Source organism: Octodon degus, unplaced genomic scaffold (genome assembly GCF_000260255.1).
Source record: "Octodon degus isolate 3935 unplaced genomic scaffold, OctDeg1.0 scaffold00128, whole genome shotgun sequence".
Lineage (NCBI taxonomy): Eukaryota > Metazoa > Chordata > Mammalia > Rodentia > Octodontidae > Octodon > Octodon degus.
In genome coordinates this window covers 2,096,072-2,104,480 of record NW_004524704.1, presented here as the reverse complement: position 1 = coordinate 2,104,480, position 8,409 = coordinate 2,096,072, and the positions used below count along the sequence as shown (strand labels likewise).

General features: G+C 42.9%; 1 protein-coding gene across 2 annotated transcripts in view; it reads right to left on the bottom strand.

Annotated features, from left to right (window-relative positions):
• Positions 1 to 8,409, bottom strand: part of St6gal1 (ST6 beta-galactoside alpha-2,6-sialyltransferase 1) — a 128,299-nt gene that overhangs the window by 34,320 nt on the left and 85,570 nt on the right. Inside the window, exon 1 of one of the 2 annotated variants that reach the window (XM_004640887.2) lies at positions 8,031 to 8,150. The exons of the other annotated variant lie outside the window; for it this stretch is intronic. The gene's annotated coding sequence lies outside the window, so the exon portion shown is untranslated. Of the gene's footprint in view, positions 1 to 8,030; positions 8,151 to 8,409 lie in introns of those variants that run through there. 2 annotated transcript variants of the gene reach the window in all.

Genomic DNA, 8,409 nt, shown 5'->3' with positions numbered 1-8,409 from the left:
GAGGAGGAAGAAGCAATGTGCATATAATCGCATGAATCAGGAGGAAAGGCTCTTTGAAAGATGAGGTGCAGGTTGGGAAAAACCCAGATTTCATGGCCAGGAGTTTGGCAGGTGGGACTGAGCCATCTTCCCCAGACAAGAGGTGTTATCCAGAGGCCATATGACAGCCTCAGTGGATCCAGGCATAACTGATGGCAGCAGCAGGAAGAGACACTCTGTCCTTCGTAAAAAAAAAAAAAAATCAATGCTCTCCTTAACAATTCAGAAAAGAACTAGTGTTAGGTGCAAGCTCCTGGCAGAATCAAGAAATGACTCAGAGCTGGCACTCTACAGTGCCTTTCCCCCATGGCAAGCATTTGTATTATGAATTGATTCTGTCTCCTTCCACCATTAAGATCTGTAAGCAGGTACCTTGTGAGCCTTCCTCACTAATGTCACCAGGGAACGTCTCCAGATATTGGCTAGTGCTCTGTAACTTTGCCCAGCTCTGCTTATTTCAGGCACTACTGATAAAAGAGCTTCCCTCACCTTTTTTTTTAAGGTCTCTACAGGGACCACTGAGGCTGGTCATCTGACCTGGGGCTGACTCCTCTTGCCTGTGGAAATACCTTACTCCCATCTCTCATGTATGGGCTGCATTTGAGGTCTTACCACAGACATCAGAAGAGTATCTCAACCTAAGCTCTATTTTTCTCATGTCAACTGCACCTGCTAGAAAAGATGTGTCTTCTAAGAAGACAAAAATCACAATCTCTCTTGGTTTACAAATGTCAGCTAGGTAGAATATACATGGTGCAACTGTCTATTACAGCTAGAGTAGGTAATGAGGGCCTTCCAAAACCAGTTAGTGCTGTTGGAAACAGGAGCACTGGTGATCCTGAGCCAGGAGTGACAATAGAATCCTCACTCTAGTTGACAAACTAACAATCGCAACAATAACTACCATTTATTTAGTACTAGTTATGTGCTTGTACCAAGAATAGCTTAGTGGTTATGTGTACATAGCCACACTGGCCCTATATAAAATCAACACACAAAAATCAGTAGAGCTCTACACCAATAATGAATTCACCAAGAAAGGAATAAAGAAAACAATACCATAGGGCCAGGAAGATGGCTCAGTAGAATAAGCACTTCCCTGGCAAGCGCAAGGGCCTGAGTTCAATCCCCAGTTCCACCAAAAATAGAAAAAAAAAAGAAAGAAAGAAAACAATACCATCCACAGCAGCCTCAAGAAAAATTAAATACTGCTCATAGAGATTAACTTAGCCAAAGAAATGAAATACCTCTATAATGAAAACTATAGTACTCAAAAAAGGAGGTGGCCAAGGACATCAGAAAACAGAAAGATGTCCCCTGTCCCTGCATAGGTAGAACCATCAATAGTGACAAATGACCTACTACCAAACCTGGTATATAGATTTCATGCAATTTCAATCAAAATACCATCATTCCTGACAGAACTAGAAAAAACAATCCTAACGTACATGTGGAATCAGAAGAAACTCAGAATAACAGAAGAAATTCTGGTCAATAAGAGTAAAGCAGGAGGCATTACAATCCTGAATTTCAAGTTATATTATGAAGCCACAGTGATACAAACAGCAGGTGGTGGCACAAAACCATAAATGTGAACCAATAAAAAGAAATAGCATCTGCAGAAACAGAATCTGTAGGCATATTCAGGAAGCCAAACTTTGAAAAGTGGGTCAAAAATATGGTGGAGGGGGCTGGGGCGATAGCTCAGTAGAATAAGTGTTTGCCTGGCAAGTTCAGGGTCCTGAGTTCAATCCCTGGTACTGAAAAAAAAAAAAAAAAAGTGGAGGAAAGACATCCTCTTCAGCAAATGATTCTGGGAAAACCAGCTACACAAGTGCAGAGGACTGAATCTACACCAATATCTCTTGCCATGTGCTAAAATATCATCAACATGGGTCAAAGATCTAAATATTAAAAAGGAAATATTGGATCTACTAGAAGAGGAAATATGTAAAAGACACAGTATCGGCAAGGACATACTGTGAAGAAGCCCAGTGGCACAAGAAGTAAAACCAAGAATCAACAAATAGGAGTACATCAGATTAGAAAGCTTCAGCAAGTGCTGCAAAGGAAACAGTGAAGAGACAGTGAACAGAATGGGGGGGGATGCGATGCTGACTGTTCCTCAAACAGAAGTCTAACATCTTCAATACATAAAAAAAAAACTCAATGAATTAGATCCCTCAAATAAAAGACTCAGTCAGAAAATGAGCAACTGAAATGAACAGACATTTTTTGGAAGACGTACAAGTGGCCAAAATACAGCAAGAAACACTCAACATCTCTGGCCATCACAGAAATGCAAATTAAAATAACACTAATCCTCTATCTTAAATCCAGAAAGAATAGCTACCATCCATCAGCTACTTGTTGATGACCGCTGTCATCTGGTGCTGATGAGGCTACAGGTAAAAAGGAAACTTTCTACATTGTTGGTGGGAATATAACTTTGTACAACTGTCAGGGAAATCAAAATGGAAATTTTTCAAAAACTAAAATAGAAATTCCACTCAACCCAGCTAGTCCCTTTCTAGGTATTGTCCCAACAGAGTTAAGACACTGAGTTACAGCAATCCACCACACCTGTGTGTTTGGCAGCATAATTAATAAGAGCTAAACCTTGGAAGCAGTCTGCATGTCCATCAACAAATAAGTAGAAAAAGAAAATGTGTTCTTTATACACAGTGGAGTACTACTCTGCCATAAAGATAAATTTGAGTCATTTGTAGAAAAATAGATGCATGTGACAATGTTAAGTATAACATCACTGATTAATAAATTCATATTATTATTGACTAGTAAATCAGACACACAAGCTTAAATATCACATGGTTTCTCTTATATGAGAAACTTATACATAATTTAAAGAACAAAATAAAAGGTAGGTAATAGGAAATAGGGAGATCGATGTTTCGTAAATGGAAGGAAACCAAGTCATGAGTTGGGAGCAGAGTAAAGAAGAAGTAAAAGAATTAAGATATTTAATATGTGATGAATGTCATTGTTATGTGCTGCAAATATAGACTAATAAAAATATGTACAAGGTTTGGAATCAGATTAATCTTCGTGTCACCAGTTTCATGACCCTGGGCTACTTAACCCTCAAGACTCAGCAAATTCATCTATAAAGTGGGGATATTCACAGGTCCTAATTACAGGACTATTTACAAAGCAAAGTAAGACAATGCACCCACAGGGACTATACCAGTGCCCACAACAAGTATCATACACATCAGTTCTGTTACTCTTCACTTTCTGCTACTCCATGGATACCACTACTATCCCCATGTTACAAACAGAGAAACTCAGACCGGGAAGATTAGTAATTTGCCAGAAGCAATTCAGTGGCACTTAAAGTATTCCAGGCTCTTTCATGCCCTTGCAGGAATGCCATAGTGTCCCTCTTCAAGCACGTTCCTTCTTATCCTGTTCACACCAGCCAAACTCAGTCAGGCTCCAACATACTCAGTACCCCTTGACTTTGGTCCCTTCCTTGACCCCACAGGCGTCAACATGACTGTGCTTATTCTGGCTCTGAGCACACTGCGTGACATCTGTCTGACCACAGACCTGTCCTAACCATACAGACCTCCTTCCTTTAAGCCATCTCTGGTCTCCTGCATCTGTAGCCAGACTGTAGACCACAACCAACAAATGTTTGGTGGTGTCTGAATGGAAGAATAAACCTAACTTTGACATAGCCCCAACGCCCCGTACACACACACACACACACACACACACACAAACACACACACACACCTCTGACTGCCACCCAACCATCTCTTCAATTCCACTTTCACGCCCTTCACAGCACCATAATGCAAATGTTCAGCTACTCTGCTGGACATGCTGCATGACACGGAAGTACCACCCACCCAGCTCACACATGGCTTTGCAAGCAGCTATGCCCGTTAGAAAGACCTTAATATAAAGGAAAATCAACTTCCCTGTAAAAATAAACCTACAGTTTAAGCTCCGCTCCCCAGAGTCACATAGACTCCAATTGAGAACAGCTAACATTTGTCTAGCATGTGCTGCGTAAGGGTTGGTGGGGAGACCCGTATGTGCATCAGCACATTTCATGCCCGCAGCAACCCTGTGTAGACTATGCCGGCTACTGCTACCCCGCCTTCTTGCCATAGTCATCTTTCCTTCAACCAAATTGCACCCCTTCCTTCTTTGACTATTTCAGCTCCTTGCTCACTTTAACTTCCCCACCACCATTTCCATCATGAGTATTATTAGTAATACTAATTATATTCATATCCACCTACAGGATATTCTACTTCCCTGGAGTTCTTTGGTCTCCTCGACCCCCATGGTTGTGATTTCAGTCACTCACTCTCAGGATCGTACCTCTGATCTTGTTCTTTCTAAAAAATGTACCTCCTACATAATTTCAGTATTAGACAGCAATTCGATAGTCATCACCATCATCTTTGCAGCTTGTTGCAACTGGCGCCCCAACTTCCAGAGTCTGTGGCTCATCCTACCACTTTCTCGCTCTCCTCCCCCTCACATCCTCACTTCCCTTCCTACTCACCCTAAATCCCACGATCCAACCCTGGCTCTCTTTCTCTACAGACATCTGGCTAAAACTCAATCCTGGGCACACCCAACCTCTACCTTCCTCCACACCTACAACCGCACAACCGAACTCAACTGCAACATACTCATGCAACAGTGTGCACTGATTTCACTTCACGATACTGGTCACTAACTGCCCACGGGTCTCCAGGGCTTCCAACAATAACACTCTTCTCACAGTAACATTCCCAGCGTATGTACTCACCTGCCACTCTCCTGGAGTCCTGGCTGATCTCTGTTGGCGCATTCTCGCTCCCCATGATAAATTTATTATTTGTCATGGAGAAAGCAGAAGGTACAATACAGAACTTCCTCAAGCCGCGTTACCTGTGTTTATGACCATATCTCTCTTTTCCTAGGTGAACTGGCTGTGTCCAATACTGTGATGAGCAACACTTACCCACTAGCTCCTGTACGCCCTTCTCTACGTAAGGGTCAGGTCACTAGCAAGGAGACACCTACGTAGTCTGTGCCTTCTGATGTCAGACAACATGAAGCCAGCAGACGGTACCACCTGGGAAAGACCTCGCCTCCAGGGAGCATGACCAAGTCTATACACCAGGTGTCTTTAGAAAACAAACTCCACTTCAGAAAGTAGGAAAATTGTAGAGGACAATCGATTGGTTTCAAGAACAAGTCAAGGGGTGTAAAAAACATAGAGTTTAAAAGCCATGACCACAACAAGACACAGACTGGGCTTGAACCTTAATTTGAACATAACACCTTTGGAGATAAATGAGATTTTAGTATATATTGGGTTATTATACAATGAAATGAATCATAGTTAATTTCATTAGGTGTAATAATAGTACTATGGTTACATAAAAATATTGTAAGTCACGAAATTTACTTTAAAATATTTTAGCCAAATAATAAAGGAAATACAAAAAGTATAATGCTGTTTTCAGACATATTTATGTACAGCTATGTAAGGAATGAGAGTGGTTTACAAACTATTTTCTTCTCAACCAGAAACAACATTCAGGAGTGGAGAGAGTTTAAAAGAGCTTGAAGGAACAAGTTAAAGCAATTAGTTCTATTTTACTGAAGGCAGTAAGTAAAGCAGATCTGACTTTATGAAAGTTTACATATTCAGCCATCATATGAGTTCTAAATATCATTCCTCTGACCCTTCGGATAAATCTCTTGACCTCGTTTCTCTGTCTAGGCCCGGTGCTATTTCTTTAAAATCAAACACCCTGTAATAAAACTCTTAAAAAGACTCTGTCATGGCTGTTTCTAATTCCCACTTCTGGTTCTCAGTCCCAGCCCCTCCCCCCAGGCCTCCCCTGTCTGTCTCCAGGAACCTGCGCTTGTCAAATTCATCAAAGCCCTCGGTGCTGCTGCCCAGGGTGCGTGCTTAGCCTTCCCGCCATCCACCCATCAGCGGGCTTTTACAGCCAGCCACTTCTTCCTCCTTGAGACGCGCCCTACCCTCGCCTCCCAAAACCGGCACCTCTCATTTTTCTCCCTCCTCGTTGCCTCTGTGGCTGATTTGTCCTTACCTGCCCCATCTCTCGTGCACTAAAATACCCAAGGCATTTGCCCTGTGACTTATTAGCACATGCTTTCATCAGACCTTGTGGTCTGGTCCTTCTCTGTCCAGGCTGCAGTACACACTCAGCACACATTCATTCACTGAAGAGCCCTAAAGTGACCTCAGCAGGCAGGCCCTATGCATGGGTTTCAGGAAGAAGGGAAGGAGGGAAGGAGAGAAATGGGCGGTGATGGAAGAGCTGCAGTAAACAGTGTGCTGGCTTCCCTAGCACTTACCGTTTCTTCTGTCAGTGTAGAGAGAAGACCACATTGCAAAGAATCACAATCCTCAGACTTAGCACGTTGGAATTGTTAAAAGTTACTTGCTAAAGCACAGGAGTCTGAATTCCATTTCAGTTGCTCTGATCCAAGCAGTCCCAGGCTGGGCTGAGCAATCACCAGGGACCCCCAGGGGTTCTGATCCTGGGCTTAGTCTCCCGGCACAAAGCTCTGAGAAACAGCAGCTTAGGACTGGGCTACTCAAAGTGAGACCTGCAGGTGTGTATCGGTCTGAGCAAGGCTTTCAATTTCCAGGAGGAGAGCAGTACAGAAGCTGAACATAAGCAACTTTTACCTGAATTTACTAGAGAATTTGCATGCCTTTGAACCCAATAATATGTGCCACACAGGTTTGTATCTTGAACTCCTTTTTTTCTATTTCATCTTTTATAACCCATTTGGAAAACTGCTAATGTATATGAAATTGAGGGAAACCCAAGTTCCTTATCACCAAGACTCCCTGGTTTTGCAAAACGCTCCCTGAGGCTTTCAGCTCAAAAAGTCACATGCCAGCCTGTATTTCTACCTATCAACTTATGATCTTAAGCTAGTTAACCAGCTCCTATAATCAACATCTGCAAGGTTATATAGCAATAAGTAGATGTTTGCCTCTGCAGGATGTGGCGGTAAGTTAATAGCAAATTGTATCACTTTATTCGAGCTAATAATGACTGAGCATTTACTATGTGCTACAAAGCCCTTGGATTGTGGTAAAGCTCTCTTAATTCCTGTAGCAACAATAGTGATGAGCTAGACTCATGCTTCTCAGAGTCCCCAAAGAAGTTTGCCTATGCTCCTGGGCTCCAGCGTCCCAGCTCCCAGCCCCTGAGTCCTATCTGGTGAGAGCCAACAAAGGTCAAGATATGTCATTCGCAGGAAAGTGGATGACACTGGACCGCAATGTTAAGTGAAACAAGACAGACACTGGAAGTTAAATAGTGCATGGTTTCTCTTATATGAAAAACCTAAAACATAAATAAATAAAAGAGTAAAATCAAGGGGAGTTGGTAGGAACCAAAAAGAGTAGACTTGTTAGGGATGGGGGGAGGGCTGAGAGGTGGGGAAGGACAGGGAGGTGGGGACAGTTCTGAGAGTTCAAGATATTATATTATAATGCCATATACACACCCATGTCTGTAGCAGCACATTTCCTATTAGCTAAATCTTGGAAGCAGCTATATGTCCATCAACAGATGAACGGATAAGGAAAATATACTATTTATACACAGTGGAGTAGTACTCTGCCATAAAGAAAGGTAATTCTGAGTCATTCATTGGAAAACAGATCCATCTTGAACCTATAATGTCAGGTGAAATAAATCACACACACAACTTAGATATAGCATGGTTTCTCTTATATCAGAAGCTCAAAGTATAAATAAAGAACAACACAAACAAGAACTAGGCAGGAGGGAGCTAGATGTTCTCTAACGGTAAGGGAATCAGGCTGTTGGTCACTCTCTGAGGACTCGCCCAGCAGCAGGGCACGGAGGTCCTCTCCACCATAACAAAGCTGTAGTCATCGATGAGGCTTTCATTCGCACCTCATCTAGACACTCCACTCACGGGCTGCACAAAGGGTCTCTTACCAGAGGCTGAATCTGAACTGGGCAGGCACTGATGGAGAAGATGCGCGAGTCCTCAGAAACGCCTGAGCATAACTGCCCAGAGGTTCTCTAAGAACTGGGAGAACAGAACTTGAGGTGGAGGACTGAGTCCGCACCACCTGTAGACAGTGGCTCCTAGCCACAGCCAGCCGCCCCAACATAGAAGGCAAAAGAAAACTTCCAGTAATGTGCAGTCTTCAACCTTTTGCCCCACAGACAAACAAATGCATGTTCACAGAAATATTTGCATTTCTATCTGACAGGTGCCTGGCCAGACATAGCACCTTCATCCCCCAGTAGCTTTCCTTCCGGACAAGGGCCATCCCCCTGGACAGGCAGCAGAAGCACCGGCCCTAGCAGA